This window comes from Podarcis bocagei (assembly GCF_964188305.1).
Source record: "Podarcis bocagei genome assembly, chromosome: Z".
NCBI classification, from domain to species: Eukaryota; Metazoa; Chordata; class Lepidosauria; order Squamata; family Lacertidae; genus Podarcis; species Podarcis bocagei.
Window position 1 is genome coordinate 39,030,952 of NC_138140.1, and position 24,383 is coordinate 39,055,334.

The 24,383-nt window shown below is 39.7% G+C and overlaps 1 protein-coding gene across 2 annotated transcripts in view; it reads right to left on the minus strand.

The window, feature by feature from the left end:
* Positions 1 to 24,383, minus strand: part of PCDH11X (protocadherin 11 X-linked) — a 745,920-nt gene that overhangs the window by 14,783 nt on the left and 706,754 nt on the right. The window lies entirely within an intron of this gene.

The window sequence follows — 24,383 nt, forward strand, 5'->3', positions numbered from 1 at the left end:
GATTGCCATGAATATTTTAGTTTTCCCATATAAGTTTAAATAAATTTGAGGGAAAAATAAGACTGTGATTAAAAGTTCCAAAGCTTTACAGTTCTTTAATCATAGACTGAAGTAGAATGCACATTAGTCATTGACAGGTTTCTTTTAACTTTTTGGTCTGTTATAAAGAGCTTATTCTTTAAAAAGAAAAAAAAATCAAGGGCAAGTGAACTGTCTTATATTATTGGAAAAGGAAACCCTTGGTTCCAAAGTTTGTGTTAAATTAATATATTCTCCATACATTTTCATCATAATATTGGGCAATCCTGTTAATTTATCCTAGAAAGAGCTTGAGAGCAGGTTCCTTGCAACTAATAATTTCCCATGGGGATAAACATTAACAACAACAACAACAAAAACCCTTTCTTTCCTCTTCAATCCTTAAATATTTAAAAGAGAAATTGTAATGAATTGTAATGGTTCTGCATTATTTTACAGAGATTTTGATGCATATTCGCAACACTAAAGCATCTGTATTGGAATGAAGGTGGTGCGTTGAGCTAGATTTAAGGTATAAATAACAACGGCTTTGTTTTAATATTTCATTAGTCGCTTCACTTTTGAACTGCTCCTTCTTAAAACATTGATAGGAGCTTCTTTTATTTAACAGGGCATATCAGACAACACTACAATGATTTGTAGTGGATGAAAAGTAATACTATTTTGATACAAATGACTGATAAAGACCATTAAACCAATCAAGTATTTAAAGGGGGCTATTTAAAAGTTCATTGTATACTTGGAATATTCAGGGTAGTCTAAATGTCCTTATTACAAAATGTTTTCTTCACATACTTTAACATGCAGAAACCTCTTAAACCCCATCACATTAATAGGATATTTGAATAGGCTGTAGATATGTTGAAGATCCATGAATTGTCACCACTGACCTGGTCTTGTTGTTGTTGTTGTTTAATTAAACTAGGTGGGCATAAAAGTTGCTGTTGTCCCATGTGCCAACACTGTCAGTCTAGTTGGTTGTTCTAAAACATACACTCCCTTTGGAATGTAAATTGTTGTTGTTGTTCTTTGTTTGTTTTAAAAATAATTGCAGCAGCAATACTGAAATGATTACGTGGCTGCCAAATAAGAACATAGAAAGTTAGCTGTTATCAAACTATCTGTCTACATAGTATAGTACTGTCTAGTGTAGTCCTTGCTAACCTGGTGTCCTTCTAACTGTTTTAGATTACAGCTCCCATCAGCCCCAGCTGTTTTCCTTGAAGTAAACTGTTCCTCAACTCACCATGCTTTCAGAGGTATATTATTCTCAGATAGGAGCCCTTACAAAGATTTTCCTTATCAAATTGAGTTCCACCTTGAACTGCTCACCTCATGGCTATCCCCAGCTGGGTGTGGTGGATGGGAGTTGTAATCCAAAATGGCTGCAGGGCACCAGGTTAGTGAAGGTTGGTTTAGTCTGACTGGAAGCAGCGAGCTAAAGCCACAGAGATATTTCACACCCTGCTACTTGGTATCATTTTAATTGCTAGTGCCACATATTGAACCTGCATTGTGGATACATAAGAGCTCACCCATTCACTTCGTCCAGTTCCAGGAAACAAGCACTCCCAGATTCTGCTAGCGACTGAGGCAGACATGAACTTTGGGGTTCTGCACTGTAAATAGTTTTTGCACCTAAATAAAACCTGTAAAAGACAGGTCGGAGTCCTGCCTGTTTACTTGTGAGCAACCACCTCTGCCATCTGACACCCGCCCTTCCTGGACAAGACTGGGCTCAGGGCTGCTAAATCAGGTATAAAAACAATAGATTAAAATACAACTTAAAAACAGGATTAAAGTACAGCTTAAAATGCAGCCTCATTTCAGTGGAAGCTCAGATCAAAAACTGTTTGGGTGGATAAAACGTCAAATCTTCACCAAGGCCAGCTATTCCAGACTGGTCCTACGTGGGCCAGAAAAAAGCCAGGGAAGTCCCCAAATAGGGGTTCCATCACAGAAGGAAAAGGAAAGAGGGAGAGGGGGATCAGGCTGATTCCAAGCCAAATGCCAGGTGGAACAACTATGTCTTACAGGCTCTGCGGAAAGAAATCAGTTCCCACAGGGCTCTGGTCTCATGATACAGAGCGTTCCATCAGGCCAGAGCCAGTGTTGAAAAGGCCCTGTTGAAGAATGGCAACACCAATGAGGATCAAGAAAGCCCTTCAGAGCTTCTACTTACTCAAGCTATACTCAGTGTTCTCTGTCCACTCTGGTACAAGAGCCCTTACACTGGTGGACGTGTTTAAAGGTTGCACAACAAAGGAATCCAATGCAACAATTGTACTTATGGAAGCTTGTTGTGCAGTGGCTGCTTCTTGTTGTGTAATCTATTGCACAAGAATCTTTGGTAATGCACTTGTGTTTTCCTTTGCAAAACAATGTTTCACCAGCAGAACAAGGATATCTTTACACTGGATATTCCCATTGGCCTCAAAATGGAGATTACAGACCGGGCAGATGAGTCTCTGCTAGGTACTGCAGGTCTCAGGTTGCTCCTAGGTTTCTGGGGGAAAGAATAAATATCTGGCCCCTATTTCAAGGGACATAAAGTCTAGTATTTATCCAGATCTCTCACCAGCCTTAAGTGAAATGCATTGGTTCCTCATTAGACAGAGATTAGGCAGAAGCAGTGTATGTATCATATTTTCTGACATAAACAGGCATGTGATATCCCAACAGGGTTTACCACCATTAAAAAAAGATGGTTTATGCATATGGCCAAATAGAAATTAAAACACATTGAAAATAGAGCCTTCGCTGTTGCATGGGGAGGCATAATTTGCATTGGATTCCCTAATATCAGCAAATTACACAGCCTTGCCACCAAGAAATGTGTTTGCAAGTTCCATGGGGATGCAGCATGCTGTTTAGATTAAAGGAAACCTGGTGCAGAAATAATGACATTCTCAATGGCTCGTCAACTGGACTACAATCCAGCTATTGGGCGGGGGGAGCATCTAAAGATGGCACTTTGGAAGTGAAACAAAGGCTAATTAACTGAAAGCTGCTTAGCCAAATTAAGGTAACTCCGGCCATTGTGGAAAGGCATTTATATCCCCTTTAACAATTGCATAATTATTCCATTCCCTCATTAACCAGGCATATAAGAGCCAATTAGCACCAATTAAACAGATGTGTATACACTTAAGTTCAATTATTTATTTAATCAAGAGTCACTGGCAACATGGTATATGCTATCATTTAAATGAGAGAAGCCTCTTTATATGCATGCAAAGGCTATTGGTGATGGTGTTTTATAAAGTTTACTGAAGATGTGTTAAGAATGAGGAAGTAGTACCTGCTCAGGGATTAAGGGGTTGGAAAGAACAGAAGATTGGGTGAGGTACACTCAAATGCTGCTGCTGCAACTTGATAGATATCTGGTACAGTATATCACACACATAATCTCAGTTTTGTGTGTGTCCAAAATATAATGAAGTTATATAATTAATATAGATTCAGGTAGGTAGCCGTGTTGGTCTGACGCAGTCAAAATAAATAAAAAATTGTCCAGCAGCATCTTAGAGACCAACCAAGTTTCTTCTGGGTATAAGCTTTCGTGTGCATGCACACTTCATCAGAAACACTGAAACAGAAGTTCTTTTTCACCCACTGGAATTCCTTGAACAGCTATCTCCCCACAATGTTGTGTATCACCTTTTGAAACACATGTCAACAATCATTTAGGAATAATTCTAGATGTATCTCAGCTTGGTCACTGATATCATACCCTCCTTGTAATTTGCTCTGTTTCTCTTTTCTGCCCACCCAGGGTGGCCCTGTCCTCTGCCTGCCCCTCAGAGATGGCGTGTCATGCAGAGCTGGGCCTCGGTGGCAGCATGCTCTCCTCCTCACTCACTATCCAGCAGCCCCTACTAGCTGGCAGCAGTGGCCATGGAGAGGCAATGGAATGCTCCCTTTGCCACTGCTCAGGATAAGTGGAGGCTCATCCTCATCTCTGAGCTTATGCCGATAAGCCCAAATATAGGATTAATATTTGGGGGGGGGGTGATCACTGGGTTTCTGGAAAAAGAGGACATCCTGGAGAGTTACTGGAGAGCAAGCGTCGAAAAATGGGCAGGCAGTAATGCACATTCTTCTCTCCCACACCTCCAGGCTCTTCATGCCCTGGCTCTCTCTGGCTGAATTCACATGGTCTTTGCTTCTGAAGTGGGACCATTGTTTTATGCATGGGAAATTCCACCCGGACTGAAATCCTAGAGAGTCGCTGATGGTCTGTGTAGACAATACTGAGCAATTGGTCCGACTCAATACAAAGCAGCTTCCTAGGTTCGTATTCACTAGCTGGGTTCAGAATTGCATGTTGGTTGAAGGTCTCTAAATTTTTGGACATTCCACTGTAACATATACACTTTTAACAAGGTGGAACACACATCTTTAAACAAACTGAATATTTGGCTTTTGTATTACAAAATTATGGCTTCAGGCCTGTCTTTGTGATTTCAGATGTGATTCTACTCCCCCCTCCCTTGATTTGCTTTAGCACTTATTTAAACCTCAAAAGAAAAAAAATCAAAGCACTTCTCTAAATCAAATGACAATGGAAAGAAATCTTGACTTCAATTAAGCTTTCAAAATATGCTATTATGTTGCTACAAAAAAGTCTCTTAACTGTCTTCTCCCACAAAAATAAATAAATATATATATATTTTAAAAATGTGCCAGTTCCAAATGAGGGCACTTAAGAGGAGAAGTATATAACCAAACTAATGTCATTTAGCTTTATTTTCATGTGGGTAGGAAGCTATGACTGCTCATTACTGCTGATGAAAAAAAGAAAGAAAAAATAGGAAGGAAGAACTCTGTCCTCCAGCTAAAACCTTGAAAATCCCATAAAAAGGTTCATGCATTCATGCATAATTAGTAGGGGTCATCAGATCAAACTTATTAATGGAAAGTACATTTTAATTCTCATAAACTGGATGGAGGAGTTTCAATTCTCTTTTGCATATTAGGCTGCTTAATCACACTGTACAACCTTAGCAGGGAGGATTAACTGGCAGGAGAAGACATTGGCGCACAGAATACTCCTTGTCAGGAAAATTCACTTCTTCCCACAGACTCTGTGTCCCCTTTTTTCAGATAATATAACTGTTCCAGGGGTTGAATAATTTGAGATCCTCATACAAGCAAACCTGTTACCTTTCCACACACCAAACCTCAGTGATCTAACCCACTCAGCTTACACAGAACGAATACACCAGATAAGGAACATAGGGAACAACTTTAGGGGAAAACATTAAGGTGAAAAAGAAGCTCTGCTAATATTATTGCTAATGGTGAGATCCACCTGTGAGAAACTGAAGAACGTCCTCTCAATTTCTATTTCCCCAAATAGAGATAATTTTGCACATAGCTCTAGATCCTGCCAGATGACATCATTATGGAAAGTGCTCCCATTCAACTAGATTCATAGTTTACTGGCATCTCAACTGTAAATCCAAGATCTCTGCTAATGGATATTCTTACCCAAGCAAATGTGACATTCTCAGTTCCTTGCATGAGAATGTTTCCATTAATGTCTCAGCATCTTATCAGTCTAGAAAGTATTTCACCAGTTCCAACCCACACCTCTGAGGCCAACTTTTGAGCCCAGACATTCCCGAAATTTCTCATCCCCACACCCCAAAACTCCCTCACACTGCGACATAGAAATGGTTGCACAAAAGCTATCCATTGGAAGTAGGGGCCAGGGCTAGCACTAGAAAAATAGAAATACACTGTTGTAGAAGTGGCTCCTCAGTCAACAAAGTCCCATGATTCCTGGATGGTTGCAATGCAAATTTGCAACTGTACAAAGAAAACTCTCTTGTTCAGGAGAGAGGAAACATAGGAAAATATGGTTGTACAAAATATCCTGTGACCTGTTTTTTCCCCATTTTCATAACATCAATCAGCCTCTATGGACCTGAAATTAAATCCTATATTGGCATCACTTTTGGTGAAAATGGAAGGAAATAATACTATCAGAGGCAGAATGCTTCAGTGTGATTACTGATGGGTAAGAATCTGTGTGCATATTACACATTGGCTGCCATTTTGCTATTGCAAAGTTCAAGGTTTTACTATTAGTAAATAAAGCCATTACAGTGGTACCTCGGGTTACATACACTTCAAGTTACATACGCTTCAGGTTACAGACTCCGCTAACCCAGAAATAGTACCTCGGGTAAATAACTTTGCTTCAGGATGAGGACAGAAATCGTGCTCCAGCGGCACGGCAGCAGTGGGAGGCCCCATTAGCTAAAGTGGTGCTTCAGGTTAAGAACAGTTTCAGGTTCAGAACAGACCTCTGGAACGAATTAAGTACAGAACCAGAGGTACCACTGTAATGCCTTAGGACCAGTTTGCTTATGGTATCACCTTGTCTCATTTACAAGCACCACATAAAATTTGTTCTGCATTTGCAGAAAGTCATTATTTTAGTCTGGCGGCACTTCCTTGCCTATTGACATTAGGCAGCCACACCCAATATACTGTTTTAGATGTCTACTGAATACTAAAATATTTCATGAAGCCTACCCAAATATAATTTAGTTATATATACTTGTTTCAAAAGCTGTGCAGATTTTATCTGGGGGTGTTTTTTTAATGCATGTATGTATATATTCTTTTGTGGGTTTTAGCTGTGATTTACTCCGGTTGAATTATGAAAACTTTTTAGCTCTTTGACTAAGTGGTTTGAAAATATATATAAATCAATAAACAACAACAAAGAGGCAACATGATCAGACAGCAGTGAGACCTAGACATAATGTACTTTGCTCTGCATAAAGCACTAAGTAAGCTAGCAGCTGTCCCTCTCCATCCCTCCAAAATTCTATAAAAAGCCTTTGATAGGGTTGAGTGGAAATGCAAAATTGCTTAGGCATTTAATTGTGGTGATTTTCCTTTAAGAAATCAATAGTATCAATGAGTAAACTGCCTTCCTCTTTTTCTGTAACTTGTAGAATAAGAGATGGTCGGCAATTGTTCTGCTTTTCTTGAAAGTTCTATGGAACCATTTGTGATGGAAGACAAAGCAAAACAAAAATGTATATGTAATGATATAATATTACATTTGACGAATGTATAAAATTCAGCATCCCGAAAGGCAATCTACTACAGTGTATTATTATATTTTTTGGTAAATAAAATGTCTGAAATTGTGGCAATAAACTAAACTAGAAGCTATTCTGCAATATAATATGCTCCGTCAATTCTAATGCACTGTCATTGTCTCAGACCCTGAGTCCTTGGAATCCTTCAGCAGGCAGAGCCAGTTTCTGACCCATACTAAGTAGACCCACAAACATCAAATTCTACATTCAACTGCCCAAGTTCAAATCTGAGTAATATACTGTCTCCTTTGAGAATCAAGGAGGCTGTGCAGAGCTTCCACTGACAAAGTCCCTGGAACCCAAAATATTGCTTCCCACAAGGAGGCAATGAGTGAACCAAAGAACCCATATTTTAACTGGTATGTTGTAGCACCCAGAAAACAGTGTACTGATTCTCCATGGTTGACTACACAGCTATGGCCTAAGGTCCTATGACAAGTTACAACAATTAAAATGTAATATTAAAAACAGTTCAAGAAGGACACTGACAAACTGGAACGTGTCCAGAGGAGGGCAACCAAAATGGTCAAAGGCCTGGAAACGATGTCTTATGAGGAACGGCTAAGGGAGCTGGGCATGTTTAGCCTGGAGAAGAGGAGGTTAAGGGGTGATATGATAGCCATGTTCAAATATATAAAAGGATGTCACATAGAGGAGGGAGAAAGGTTGTTTTCTGCTGCTCCAGAGAAGCGGACACGGAGCAATGGATCCAAACTACAAGAAAGAAGATTCCACCTAAACATTAGGAAGAACTTCCTGACAGTAAGAGCTGTTCGACAGTGGAATTTGCTGCCAAGGAGTGTGGTGGAGTCTCCTTCTTTGGAGGTCTTTAAGCAGAGGCTTGACAACCATATGTCAGGAGTGCTCTGATGGTGTTTCCTGCTTGGCAGGGGGTTGGACTCGATGGCCCTTGTGGTCTCTTCCAACTCTATGATTCTATGATTCTATGAAGTCCTTCCTGCTCTCAGCTAAAGGATTGCTGTCCATGGTCCTTAGTCAAACATTTTGAGCCTGCTTCTTTGTCTGACATCACTCCAGCAAGAAGCTTGCTCAGTCCTAGTCATCTTGTTTGGGCTGTTCTCTTGGTGATAGAGATTGCTAATGATCAGAACATGAACTAGGCTACCTTTTAAGATACTTTGGAATACAGTGGTGCCTCGCAAGACGAAAAGAATCCGTTCCGTGATTCTCTTCGTCTAGCGGTTTTTCCGTCTTGCGAAGCAAGCCCATTGACGGATTAGCGCTATTAGCGGCTTTTAGCGGCTTTTAGCAGCTTATCTGCTGATCGGATCAGCTGATAAGTGGCTTAGCGGCTTAGAAAAAGGGGGGAGGAAAAAACCCCCCGCAGGAACTCGCAAGACATTGTCGTCTTGCGAAGCAAGCCCATGGGAGATTCGTTTTGCGAAGCAGCTCAAAAACGGAAAACTCTTTCATCTAGCGGGTTTTCCGTCTTGCGAGGCATTCGTCTTGCGGGGCACCACTGTATATGTTGATAATAATTATAATATCCTGTTCAAGGACAACTACCCTTCATCACTGGTATAGTACTGAGGTCTTGCTTTTAGGCTTCACACAGGCATCCAGTTGGCCACTTTGAGAAGAGGATGCTGGACTAGATGGGCCATTGACCTGATCCATCATGATTTTATTGCTTATGTTCTACCCAGAGGTGACTCAAGAAGTGGCAATGAATAGCAGGTGCTCCCTGAAAGCATTTCCCCTAGGATTTATATTTAGTCATTGTATATATGTATTCATGCATATCATACAATCCTATTCTCTTTATAACTGTATTTATCACATAATTCTGCCCCCTGTGGCTACTGGCTATTCTCAGAGGTCATATGCCTCTGAACGCTAGATGCTGGGCATCACATGTGGGCATAACCCTCCAGCATTCCTCTGATGCAAATGGGGACATCCTTGATGCAAGTGGGGCATTCCAGGATCAAAGCAGAAACCATGACGGCTTTTCTAAATCAGGGACTTCTCTGGAAAATAGGGACACCTAGTGGGTCTGTGTGGGGTTCTGCTTGTGGGTTTCTCATAGGTCTCTGCTTGGCCACTGTGGGAAAAGAATGCTGGGGAATATGAGTGTTTAGACTGACCCAGCAGGGCTCTTCTTATATTCATATGTTTAAACTAATGTTTGCTTTTCTGGCGTTAGCCCTTCCAACATGGTGTCATCTTTTATGCGCAAAATAAATGTCATAAAGATGAATATTTTTGCTGAAAATAAACTCATTCCAAAAATACCACTGACCTTATCAGGGGAGGGAAAGTAATCTGTATGGAAGGAGATTGTCTTTTGATTTATCTGGGATTTAAAATAAAACACCATGAATAAGTAATAAAATTGCATATGATAGAAAGGGCCATGATAGCTATTCTTTCCCATTTGAAGTAGTAGCAAATTACCAGTATTATCTTTTTTTAAAAGCTTAAGGGATATAGATATTGGCAATTCCATATAAAATGTCTTATAGGAAGAGCCATGGAATAAACATAGAAAAAAAGCTTCCAGCAGACATGTTGCCACTACCACAATGTGGATTTAGCCTACATTTCTACACTTAGAATGGAATCCTATACCCACTTACTTGGAAGCAAGCCCCACTGAACACAATGAACTTTGATTCTTAACAGGATTAAAGTGTTAGGAATCAAGTCAATACGTTAGTCAATGTATCTCAGTGCAGCCTACACTGACCAGCAGCAGCTTTCCAGGGTTCCAGAGAGGGATCTTTCCCAGTGCTTACTGAAGATACCAGGGATTGAAACTGGGAAACTGTATGCAAAAGAGAAGATTTACCACAAATGGAGAAAGCTTTCCCCAGCTTACTGATTCAGCAATAAGCCCTGTTAAAAATGTAGGAATTATTTCTCAATAAATAAACATTCATGGGATTGCTTCATTAGACCAGTGCCTCTGTTATTTTGGAAAATACACAACTGAGATTATTGTCAGAATTCCACCCCCACTGCAGAATCCTAATTTCCTTTATACATCTAATTAGACTTTGCTTTTACCAAAAGGGGAAAAGAACTGACTATAGAGGTAGATAAAATGATGCTTTCTCAAAATATTGTACTCTTATTTAGATAGGCGATATACTATAATTTGTTTTAAAGATGACTAGTTATTAAATGGTATTTTGGAACCAAATAAATGCTTTAAAGACATTTCAAGCTAGCAATACAATAAGCTGGTTTTCTGCTGAAAATAAAGGTGATCTTGTCTTAAGGTGCATTGGAATCATGGGCTTTTTGGGAAATGATAATGGAAACTATTAATGAAATGTTAAATATCTACTTGTTGATCATTTTTGTGTCTACTGAATTATGTAAAAAGTGACACTTTTACGTGGTCACACGAACCCTTGATTTATGCTCTAGCAGCACAGTTAATTTTCGCAATACATTGTAAGAAAGTAAAAAAATAAACCGTTCAAAACTGAATCACTTAGAAAATGGTGAGACTCATTTATTTCATGGCCTTACTGAGCTTATCATATGGAATACATAGGCTTCACTTGCACAATATGTAGCTGTAGATCTGGATGTTGTTAGCAACTTTTGTTGATATATTTGATTATTTTTGTGTTATTCCTCTTTTTCTAACATTAAGATGCATAAAAGGGTCATAATTTTTAAAGACTTTTTAAAAAAAAAAAAGAGGAAAGAGAAATCAGGATGTTTGAGAGCCTTCGGATCCCCCGGATGAATGAAATGTGAAAGGTAGTAATTAGACTGGTAATTATTCAGACTTCAGTCTCTTATGTTTTCTATTTCCTCCATTTCTGGGCAGCTGGAGCAATGACTCATTAATAATAATAAAGTCATTTAACCCTGCAGCCACATTAGGAGAAGAATGGTGCCATTTGTCATCCAACATGAATGGAACAATCATTGTGTGTGTGAGTGTATGAGTGTGTGTGTGTGTGTGTGTGTGTGTGTGTGTGTGTAAGAGAGAGAGAGAGAGAGAGAGAGAGAGAGAGAGAGAGAGAGAGAGAGAGAGAGAACTGTTTCATATTCATGGCGAAGGATAAAAAGGACACTTGGCACTTATTGTTAACATGACATCCCAATCTGCTTCTTAATTATCAATAAACATAAGGGGACAGCAAATGGCATACAGGGCACTGCTAATGGGGTATTATCCGGAGGTGACATTTCTGTAATTGATTTACAGCCACCCTATATGAACACAATAGTTTGTATTTTCTGCTGGTGAAACTATCACATGCATACTATGCAAATCCTTGATAAGCGACAAATCACACGTTCCAACTGAACAGGATTTTTTTTTCCATGGGTGACCGAACCCTGCTCACTGAAATTCATGCAGCTTTTGTTTTGTGGATTTCTTTTTTTAAAAAATGAAAGATTCACATTTAAATTGTACACATTTTGTATGCTGTTTGAATGTATTCTTCCCCTAAACACTATTCTTCTCCCAGACCTTTGGCTAATTATACTATCTATGGCCTTTTAATAGTGGTGTTATTGTTTATGTTTGCCACCATGTCATTTATTCTTGTGTTTTTATGTTGCAAAGCACCCCGTGATCCTTGGACGAAGGGTGGAATAGAAATCATTATGACCATCATCATCTACACATTTTCTACAGCTTTTTGCCAACAGACATTTGTGTGCATTAAAAAAAAAATTAAATGCATTGCAAAATTCAGAAAAGTGCATAATTTGAATGACACCTGCATTCCAAGCCACATATAAGTCTAGGACTGTCAGGATGCTGCCAGCGGCTCCCAGTACAAAGTATAAAGCCATAAAGTATAAAGCCAATGAAAAGTTTCTTACAGTCTTTTTTTATTTACAATTTGTACAGAGAGGGGCTATAGAACGCAGCCTCTCAGATAACAGCATTGTCCCAAGTCAATCTCCACTCCCCGTCTCTCCCCCTTCCTCATTCGTCATCATCATCACCACCTCTATAGGTGCTGCTATGTGCCCTCTGTCTTCAAGCTCTTTGCTCTTCTACTTTTAAGGCTTGCCAGGTTCTTGGAGATGGTGGGTCTGGAATGTTTTCTAATGACAACGTGTCAACCAGCTGCTGCTCCTGTCCTCCCATTATTTCCCAACTTCTCCCTTCATCTGCCTCTGAGATGTGACCTCCCTGTTGTAAATCTATCCTGTCTTTCTCTTCCTGTTCCCTGAAAGGGTCAGGATAGGGAAGCAGTCTCCACCATTCTTCCTCCTCTGCCCAGTCCCTGACAAGGACTGACAAATTAATTCAGTTCACTTTAAAATGTGGACTAAACAAATGTCTCTTTCATTTCTAACCATAACTGTTTATTCTTGTCTATGGGCCTTGGCGAAGGACAGGGGAGAATTTTGATTTGGTTTGCATTTTAATGTGAACCTACCTAAATCACATTTGCTGGGGGGAAAATCCAATCTGAAACACAGATTGAATATTTGAATCACAATGAAACACACTTCTCTGAATTTGGTGATGCAGTTCTCCACCTAAATGTGTATATTAGGGGAATGTGTGAATAAAATGCATATATTAGTGAAAATACATACAACAATGTATTATATCAGGGACATTGCTTGCCCCAAAATGTGCATATTATGCAAAATCTCATACAACACTGATATGGAAATGTGGAGGTCTGAATTTAAGATTAGAAAAATTAGAAACTGAAACTGAAATTGACAGATTCATCCATCCATAGCCTTGACACAATTAAATCAGCAATAGCTAAGGAACATAAAAAAGGCGTATCTCTCTCCGGCTGTGTGGTAGAAAGGGGGTTTAAATGAGTCTTTTACTTATATCCTTGTCTGTCTGTTTGGTTGTAAGTCACCCTTGGCAAGATAAAGTAGCTAACAAATTCAATAAATAATAATATTATTTGAGTATTTGAACTGTATAAAAGGGGAAGATTCTGTAAAAGTCTTTGCTGCTGTTTAAATTGAAGGGAAAGGAGTTAACAAACCTTTGTCCCAACTTGCATATGATGGGTGGAGCCAAAGTTTCAGGCCTTTTTCCATACAAGTATTGCCTGTATTCTAGTTATCTCTTACTTCAACTACAAGAAGTCACTGGCTTTTCATCCTCTAATCACTGACATTCTCTTTCAGCTCCATTCAGCTGCGAATTTGTATGCCTTCTCATCACAGAAATTGTTATACTGAGACAAGAGAATGGTCTGCCAGCCTCATTGTACTATCTTTCAACAGCACTCAGTGATCCATCCAAGAGAAATCCAAAATGCAGACAGAATTGGTGATATCCTCTCCTCAAGTCTCTGTACATTATGACTATCAATGGCTACTAGCCATGATGGTTATATTCCACCTCCACTAATGGAGGCAGAATTCCTCTGAATACCATAATGATACTGGGTCCTTGCCTAATCTCAGCTGCTAATTAATTCCAGAGGGCAGGCGCGGCAACACTAAAACCCCTGTTTTTAGTCCAAATTAAGCATACTTCTGGGGCATGCGTCATCTGAGTAGTGCAGCTGCCAGGCAGGAATATATGTGGTGAGGTGGTCACTCACATTATTATATCTCTGGCTGTTGGTGTGCCTTTGGGTATATATTTTGTCTGTTTGCAGCTTCCAGATTCAAAGGGTATGAGTAGCACTTTTGCTGGGGAGCAACAGCAGGGAAAAGGATATCATTTTCATGTCCTATTTTTTTCTTCCTCAGTGGCATCTTGTTGGCCACTGTGAAAAATATGTTGCTGTACTATTTAGTTTGATTGTATAGGGCTCTTCTCATGTCTTTATGAATCTATACTGTGGCCATTTTAAGAAGAGATGGAAGCAAATATCATCTGAAATTAAATTTCATGGAATATTTCAAGAATCCTCCTTAGACAATAATAAATTAAAGGTCGGGAGCCTTTAGAATTGGTAGGATCCATCACTATCCACAGATTCAGTTGCTAGGGACACCAGGCAACGACTCTGAACAGCAACACCTTCATGAAATCTTAGGGAGCTAAACCCCATTTCCTATAGAGGGTCTAGCATTGGGCCCTATGCCTCAATGCTACACTCTTAACCATTATACACTGGCCAAGATGATTGTGTCACCCAGTATTTCATATGGATATCTTACAGGATACCTTACAAAGGCAAAATAAATGTAATAGTTAAAAAAAAAGTAATGTTAATTGTTCTCTGCGATAATGGTCTCTTGACTAAATAACCGCACTTCTACAGTATCATGAGAGTCTATTCACTTATCTTGGTAAAATGAGAAATGTTACACTTATTCAGCATTTAACCTAATTAAGAACATCTATTATCCCTAATACTCTTTAAAAGTAGTTAGGGCCTAACAGTCTGAACAGACTTATTGGATGTTATAATAGGCTTAGAGAATATAGTTAATGCAGGCTTTCCTGATAATTCACACTGACTTAATTTATGAATGGTACAATTTGAGATCATGGATTGTCCTGTTCTCTCCACCCTAGTCTCATCCTCTCTCTCTGCCCATGTCATTTTTGAGAGAAGTGACTCACTTCTCACTTTAATGTTTTGGGAACAGTCATGTTGTCATCATCAATTTCTTTCTGCTTTTGAATGGTTTTACAGACCACTTAGGTTGGACCTAGACATCAAAATCATAGCGAGATGTCACACATTAATGGTCTGTAATTTTCCCTGCATAGCTTCCTTATCATGTTTCTCTGGCAGCAAGAGGAAAAGTTAGCAGCATGATGTTATCGTCTCACTGGTGAGTTTTCAGCAGGCATAACTGAAAGGATGGATATAACTAGATATGGGAGAACTGTTTTCAGTGACAGTCCCATGCCTTCCATAACAGATATGTTTGCTTGCATAGATACCACTGAATCAACTAGGATGCTTACCATGTGGTAGTACAGGAAAGTGATTGAGTAAGAAGGCAGGAGAGGCCAACAGGATGGGATGGTGATTTGCAGCTGGACTTCCAGCAGCAATGGCACTGCTGGTTACTGGGATAGTGCAAGGGCAAGGCAGGGTGGTGTCAAGGGCAGTGAGATTGCTCTGGTGGAGCCAATTCAGCACTTCCACCAGTGCATAGAGCCTGTTCTAACCTCACCATTCTTCTGATCTGCCGTGTTCCAATAAGTGGCAGTGATTCTACTGCCAGAAGACTAGTTCCACAGTGTGTTTGATTCCAGCAGCCAGGAGGAAAATGCCGCTTCCCAGAGACAATCATTTGAACTATGGCACAAGCTGAATCCTCCTTCCATCGAGCACTGGTGGGCAGTAAGGAAATTTTACCATCAAGAAAGATGCATTAGTGGGTGGTAGGTATAAAAAGGTTGACTACCGCTGGTGTAGACAGTATTGAGCTAGATGGACCAACAGCTTGACTGAGTTTAGCATGGCTTTCTATGTTTTTATTTGATTATTTATAGCCATCGCAGAGGAAAAACAGCTAATTTGAACTGAGAGCAATGTTTCCAGATGGGTCATAGGGGTGATCCCAGCAAATTGTATCACTAGTTATACTCTCTGTGTGTGCATGAACCGTTTTGGTGAAAACAAAATGGCTGGGGGTGGGTGTTCACTGGAAGGCGCTAAACATTAGTATAATTTATTTTCAACAGCACTCCAATTTTCTGCTGTTGCGACAAAAGTGTTTCAAGTATGGCAACGCTTGTCAGAGACAGCTAAAAACAAATTCAGTAAATATGAGTCAACGGACATATCATAAATTAGATGGCATTAAGATTTCATTCAAACGCACCATACCAAACAATTTTTAAAGCATGTTTTTATATAAGGGGGTTTAGAGGTATTTTAATATAATAGGGCCTCAACACAAACATATATATTATACATTTTCCTTTCAAAGACATATTTAAACTCCACCAGTATATGAAAGTTATACTCATAAAATCAAGAAAGTATCTGTTATACATCCTCATTTTACCCTTCAGATCCAGAATATTTCCATTCCAATAACCTGCACTTATACTTTCCAAACTCAAGAGTGGCTAGTACCAACTGATGTTCACAGGGTGGATCACAATGAGCTCATACAGAAGATGGGGCCAGAACCAATGATAGCTGGAGCCAACTAATTCTAGCTTTGCCCTGATCCTCTTCCCTACTGAGTTATACAAGGGCAACACTGAGGCTAAGGAGAAGGAAGTTCACAGGCTTTGCCATTCCCTGGACTCATTATTATGTAGGAAGGCAAGCCAGTGGCTGAGGGCAGGCGGAGGTTGGTGGGGCAGATCCCCATTCACCATAATAAACCAGCCTCAACTGCCTACATACATTTTATTTATCTACAAGTACTAAGGGGGGATGTTTCCTAAGCAGTTTTCTTTCCCTCCCTCTTTTTATAACAACGTACACAATTCCCATTGCAAAAATATCCCTGTATGGACATACCACTAGCAATGCTTGTGATTGTTGCAGTTTTGTACTCTTTTGATGCACTTTAAATAATAATAATAAATAAATCATAAAAAGAGGAGGGCTTTCAGTGCTGCTGAAAATGTTTGCAAGAAAGAAAACAGAAAGAAAAGAAACCTTCTTTTCAGCTAAGGCTTCTTTCAAATACTTCAGAAGTCAAAGTTATAATGGGTGAAACTGAATGCACACAAAACATCAAGCCCTATCCTGGTATCTCTGCACCCTCCTTGCCTCAAAGGCTGAGAGCACCTCTACCAAAAAACCTGATTAATCACAATATGTGTGTTTTTCTGTAAATGTAACGTTTCACCCTATCCTATAAATAAAAATCAGTAATCTGAATTTCAGTTCTATTTGTATAAAATGTAAATGAAACAGGGGGATGCAATACCATTGCAATTTTTCTCTTTATAAATTGCTGCCATGTGTATTACATGAACTCAGTGTGAACTTCAATATTATGGGGGTTTAAACTGCTATTTAGTACAAACAACTGCATCTAAATGTATAATCCAATTTTATCCCCAGAATAAATTTGTATAAAAGGGAGGGGGGAACAAAAAAAAACAAACTACAAACCTAAATATGCTTTAATACATTTATAACCAAACTGACAGTCTCAGTACATGAGTTGATGTTCATTATTAGGTACCAAATGGGTAAATAGATAAATAAAGCTAAATTTGGGGAGATTTGTTTCTGTTGAAGCATCAGTCTAGAATTTCTTAAGGAAAGAGGTCTAGTCAAACTGACAAAACAGAAATCTTATGAGCACTGCAATTTTCACATCAATATGAGGTAAAATGTTTTGAATGACTGTCATTTTTACCCAGTTTGATAAAGAAAATTACCCCCAAATGGGTGATAATTTAAAACAGGGATAATCCAGATTCCATTGTGTTTCAATCATACATAAGAGAGATATAGCAGACTGTGTGTATACCTGTAAGTAATATATATTTCTGTTTAGTAGTGACTTTAAAGGGGGGGATGGTTATTTGGTGTTTCTACAAGGCACTTTTGAAGACCTGTTGAATAATGTAAAAATGTCACTTGTAATGGTGGTTTTCTCCAAAAAGCCCTGGGCAGCCACATGCCACCATTTTAATTTCCAGCATTGCCCATACATAATGTCTCTTCACAACATTGTGGCAAATTGAAATGGTGACTCCATCAGAGGTTGGATGGCTCTGCCAGGACCCCTTAGTGATATAGCTCCCCACCAGTGAGTAAACCATGCTAGGACCCATCTGCCCATATCAAAGAGCTATCACACAACTTTAAACAGTCATAGTGTCCCACAAAGTATCCTGGGAACTGAAGTTTGTTAGGAGTGTCCCCTCACAGAGCCACACTTTTCAGAGTTACCTCAAGAGATGCATTTATTGTTAAATGATTGTGAGAAGTGAAGCTCTGTGATGGGAATAGAGGTCTCCTAACAACTCTCAGCACCCTGTACAAACCACAGTCCCCATAATTCTTTGGAGGAAGTAATGACTGTTTAAAGTGGTATACTATACTGCTTTAAATATCTAGTGAAGTCAGGGCTCTACTCTCATCCCTGTCTTTGGACTTCATACATCCCAGACCAGAATCTGATAGCGGACTAAATCTGCAAAATTAAATTTATTTATTTTTTAAAAATGAAATACTTGTCTATTCCCAAGTCTAATATAAAGGTTAAAGTAGTAAACTGCAGATTCGATGTTCATTAAGAATTCACCCATCTGCTGTGGTGCTGCCCACCACTGTGGTCCTTGAATTCATCCATCTTCCACCTCAAAAATGTCATTAATATGTTTAGCGTTAATTCATTCTAGTTCCGATGCTTCAATTCAGGTTCATGTTAGCAGAATATATTCATCACAAATGATGAGACTTGAAAAGGCAGATTTAGATTCTGACAGAGAATAATTTATCATGGGCAGGAAAGAAGCTTTCTACCAACTGGGCTATTTGAAAGTTGCAAGATGAAAATATACCAACAGGAGAGACTATGCAAAGTGAGGTGGGGGTGAGGGAGAAAAAAGGGAAATCTAGGGGAGACTGCTATCAGGTTTGGCCTTCTCAAATGAAAGAAACACAATTCCAGGAAAAAATTTATTTTCTTCTTCTCTGCTGTATGCTTCTGCAGATCCGTGAAAAGACATTTGACCCCGAGGTTCTGAATGGAGTGTAAATGGAGAAAATAGGGTTGAAATCCCCAAGCAGAGAGTTATACAGAGCAATCATCCATTTCCCAAAGGTCTGAGAGTTTGTGAGCAGGGTAAGAGTTAGAAAATCAGAATAGGAAGCACATACCACCAGCTCCAGAAGACAACACACCAACAACAACCTAGAAAAGTGACTGTCTCTACTCAGCCATCTTAGCTGATACAGTGGTACCTCTGGATGCAAACGGGATCTGTTCCAGAGCTCTGTTCGCATCCAGAAGTGAATGCAACCCACGTCAGCATGTCTGCGTGTGCGCAGGTTGTGATTCGCTGCTTCTGCACATGCGCGAGCGGTAAAACCCGGAAGTAGCACACTCCGTTACTTCCAGGTCTCCGCAGAGCGCAACCTGAAAATACTTATCCCGAAGCTACTTCAGCCCGAGGTATGACTATGACTGTACTTCAAGACCAGCATCAAGTGTGGGTATTTGTGGGGAAAAGGTCAAATCCCGCAACCCATAACATATGTTATGAAAGTTACATAATTTCACCACAGTAAGACGAAAAATCTAGTTTTTGGTGGAAGACCAACCACAGCAGAAGATAAAGGGGGTGCCCCACAAATCTCAGAAATCACTGGGATTAGTTAAGCTACCCTGAGAACTGCCGCTCTGTGAGGGCAATAGGGTGTCTCCTAATGACTCTCAGCACAAGAGCTTTTTTCAGCCAGAACTCCCCGAAACTCAGTTCCGGCACTTCTCAGGTGGGCACCATTACCATTATAAGCGAACAAGGGAAGCATTCATGTTGTGTTCTATTTTTGAAAAAGCACTGCTCGGCACCCTTCACAAACTACACTTCTCATGATTCTTTGGCAGAATCTATCACTGTTTAAAGTGATATGATGCTATTTTAAATGTGCAGCTCACATGGGGCACAAATCTGAAGCACCAACTGCCATACCACACTGACTTTTCATCACTGTTTGAACATTTTCCTGTTGCCTTGATTACATTTTAGAAAAGTGAGGCAAACATTCTAGAAATAAAATCATAAAGAAAATAATGTTTAGCCCCAGACTCGTGTGCTATTTGCTGAATTCTTGCATCAGCTCGTTTGCTTTCGGAACAGCAGCTCTTGTTTTCAACCAATCTCTCTCAGAAAGCAACACAATACAGAGTAGAGACTCCATACTAAATGGGTTTGGGCTAAATTAAAGAGACCCTTGAACTGCAACAATCGATGCCTTTCATTGATTTTAAGCTTTTGTCTATTTGTAATTGACACGCTAACAAGCCCAAGTTGCCTTTCACAGTCATTAATAATCCTATAAATGAAGTTGGAAGTCTAATCCTCTCTTTGTACCCCCCCCCCAACAAATACCCATCTTAACCGTAAAGAGTTAATCAATTACTTTAATAAAGGTCATTTTAAGAAAAAAAAGACTCAAGTAAATGAGTTGAGATGAGAAGATATTGGGAGCAGACCTCAGTGTACTCTCAGCGATATTACCCACCTCAACTTAATTAAAGTCAATGACTTAATAAAGTTCTTAGTTAGTAAACCAATATCCAAATTTCTCATGACTCCTTTAATTTTAATGAACTTGTTTGCAGTCTGTTGTTCTGCCAACAAGATCAAAACATATTAAGTCCTAGTTTACATTGTCAAGTGCAAGGGGGGCGGGGTTGCGGGTGGGAGAAAAGAAGAGGAAGAGCCGATGGTCTAGACAAATGAGACAAGCTTTCTTTTAATAACCAACAGGCACCAATTGTTCAAGTGAAATCATTGTTCTATTTGCTGCAAAAACAAAACAACCATAAAGGCCTTATCCAGGCAATCTCTGATTTAGGGCATAGTTGTTGTTGTTGTTGCTTTCTATATTCAAATCAGCTGATAGAATTAAGCTAATGCATGAGTGCATTGCAATGTGTGAATCAGAACAATTTAGAGTGCAGATCTCTGAAATCTGAACTACATAATCAAATGGGCATAAGAAGACCTTGCTTGATCAGGCCAATGGCCCATCTGGTCCAGCATCTTTTCCTCACAGTGGTCAACTAGGAAACACCAAGCTAGACTAACCACAAGAGGACTCACCCCTTCTGTGGCTTCCAGCAATTGTTATTCAGAAGCATTATTGCCTCTTGAATGTGGAATCAGCTCATACCCACCATGCTGGCTATAAGGAGTGAGATTAGTTGATTTGTGCATAGATCCATGTGCATTGCATATAAGAATATTCCCCTAGTGAAAAATGACTATGTATATACAAAAACTAGGATGCCAGGGGAAAGGGTATCTAGCTTCTCCCCAATATGAGAATGTATATGCAAAGAGGGTTGTTGTTTTAATATGGGCAATCCAGTATGCCTTGAATAATATAAGACAAATTCACATTCCAGTGCCCGGTAGAATGACCTTGTTTGATCACCCAATCGCTAACGGTCCCTGTTTGAACCAATTGTTTTATTGACCAGTTCTACCACTCTTACGTTCTAATTTTGTTTTATGTCATTATGACCTATGGTCACACAATAAAAATATATAAAACTACTTTAAAAATGGAGAAGCAGAGAAGTCATGCCCCAGTAATGAAATTCTCTCCCTGGGGAGGAAATCTTGTGCAGTTTCTGACATCGGGCAAAGACCTTTTCATTTACCTGGCCCTTGTAAAATACTGCTTCAATTGTGTGGTGTTGTTGTTTTGGGGAAAAAATGCTGCTGGCTTTTTATGGTTCTGCTGTTTCAATGTGCAACTTCAAAAAAAGAAGAAGTGTATTTGATTGTTGTTTTACCTTGATCTTTTGTTTTAATTACTGTAATGTGCCCTGAGAGTTGTGTTAACACTAAAGAAGGGGGTGTAGATGGGCACATAAATTTATGAATTATGTGGTATTGTTGGGACCAGTTCACTTAAGTGATCGCCTTATCCCCATAGGTGTCCACTCAATCACTTTGTGCACTTTTACAACTGCCATACAGTGTTCATTCTGCATTTGTGAGGAGTTAATACTTTAGTGTGGCATCACCTATGCTCTGGAACTCCCAGTGTCTTGACACTAGGTAGGTGCCTTCATGATAATGTTTTAGTGCAAACATTATCAGTTGTTAGCATTCAATGACTAATATATTAATTAGCTATCTACACATTATCCAGTCTTGGGCAGCTAGCCATTAAGCAACCACACAAATGTACAATGCTGACTGCAGACCCTCCAAGTGTCCCTATTTTCCAGGGACAGTCCCTGATTTACAGAAGCCATCCTGGTTTCTGATTTTACCCTGAAACGTCCCACTTTTCCTTAGGACATCCCTATTTTCATCAGAAAAATGTTGGCAGGTAAGTGATTGCAGTGGCCCTTGTTTCCACTACCACCTTTCATGGGTTTCTGGCCAGGACTGATCTTTCTCCCTCCACAAGAGTTGGCAGTAACTACCAGTGAACTCCTCTGACAGCTGGCACTGGCTTCAGCACTGTGGTAAGGGGTCAGTTGACTTTGTACCACTCCAAGAATACTTAGAGTCTTCCAAATTACTTTGCACTTTGCATTTCAGACCTGGGGCTTATCATGCGGTTAAGCCTAACAAGTGAAAATATCTATACAAAGCTTTGTGTACAAAACAGATAACAGCAGGGTGAGAAAGATGGGAACATTCTGTGGAATAACTGACCATAAATTTGCTCTCTAATGAAGGATGGAGAGAAATTGAAGAGAAAGAAGGTTTCCAAAGCTCCCCCCCCCACCCATTTGTAGGTGTTTTTCCATTAACCAGCCTTTGCAAATGGACCCCATAGGGTTGGTTATTCTTATAGCTAAACCCTGACTGATTATCCGCCCCATTCACTAGACGCACATTACTGTGATGAAATGTACATGTTTTGGTCCCAGCATGAGGGTAGAGTCCCCACATGGTGAGTAATTCCATGCCTGCTCCAAAGCGAGAAGAGATGCATTACCCCAAAGTTAGTTATAAGGAAGACTAGGTGCATCCTTTCTTTATAATTTTGCATATAGTCATGCTTGAAAACTCCTGCAGCTTCGTTCCTGGTCTGTGCCTTTTATTTTTCACCCACCATGTTTGTTGCTGTTGTTATTGCTCTGTAGTTTTTTAAAAAACCATGATACAATTTGCTTGCTGGCAGCTTTGGCTCTAAGTAAAATATAAAATGCCATAAATCAGAAATCTCATCTAAAGCATCCATGACAGATGGCCATCCAACCTCTGCTTAAAAATCTCCAAGGAAGGAGAGTCCAACACCTTACAAGGGAGTTTGTTCCACTGTTGAGAAGCTATTACCACCAGCAAGTTCTTTTTGATGTTTATCTCCTTTCTTGTAACTTGAAACCATTGGTTCTGGTCCTACCCTCTGGAGCAGGAGAAAACAAGCCTGCTCCATCTTCCATGTGAAAGCCCTTTAGATCTTTTTTCACATGCTACTGACAATCCAGGTGTTCCCCATCTTGTATTTACACAGCTGCTTCTTCTTGTCTAAGTTCAGAACCTGACATTTGTCCTTACTGAAATTCATTTTGTTAGTTTGGGCCCAGTTCTCCCATCTGTTAAAGTCATCTTGAATCCTGATACTGTCTTCTGCAGCATTAGCTACCCCTCCCAGTTTGGGGCAATCTGCAAATTTGATAAGGATCCCCTCAATGCCTTCATCCAAGTTATTTATATATACATTGGACAACAATGGGCCAAGAACAGAACCATGTGACACCCCATGTCACTTTTTCCCAGGATGATGAAGAACCATTAGTGAGCACTCTTTTGGTTTGGTCAGTCAACCAGCTACAAATACACCAACAGATACCTCGTCCAGTCCACGTTTTACCAGATTTATCAGGGGGGACTTTATCAAAAGCCTTAATGAAATCAACATACACAGCGTTCGCAGGATCCCCCTGATCAACCAAGCTTTTCACTCTATCAAAAAAAGAAATGAGATTTGTCTGGCACTGCTTGTTTTTGAGATTCCCATGCTGGGTCACAGTATAAATTGGGAAGAAGGAGAACCAAGTACATCACCTTGAGCTCCTCAGAAGAAAAAGTGGGAATTGGAATAAGAAGAAGAAGAAGAAGAAGAAGAAGAAGAAGAAGAAGAAGAAGAAGAAGAAGAAGAAGAAGAAGAAGATTTGAACATAGGTCAGGACATAGGTCCAGATGTTGGATTCCTATAAAGACATTGGGAAATTCCATCAAAGATATAAATGAAGGCTCCATATACACCATACATTTAAAAGACATGACTCCCCCTGAAGAATCCTGAGAACTCTAGTTTACCTCTCACAGAGCTACTTTTCCCAGGCTTCTTCTTTTTTTGTGGGGTGTGTGCGTGTGTGTTTTAAATGTGCATTAAATGCATGGTGCATATAAAGCCAAAAGTGGACATTGCTGCTGTTCCAGGTTTTTGTCGCAGGTCTGGAACAGAAATTATGTTAAATAACAGACAGCAAGATGAATAATGTTAGTATTTGGAGGAAACCAATTTGCAGCAGAATGGAAACAGTGTTGATTGTGGTGATGATAGTTTGGAACAGAAATCACTGCCTTCTTATATCCTTAGTCCCAACTCCCATCATCCCCAGCCAGCATGCTCCATGATCAAGGATGAGGGGAGTTGTAGTCCTGCTACAGCTTTTCCACTCCCAAATTAGAAT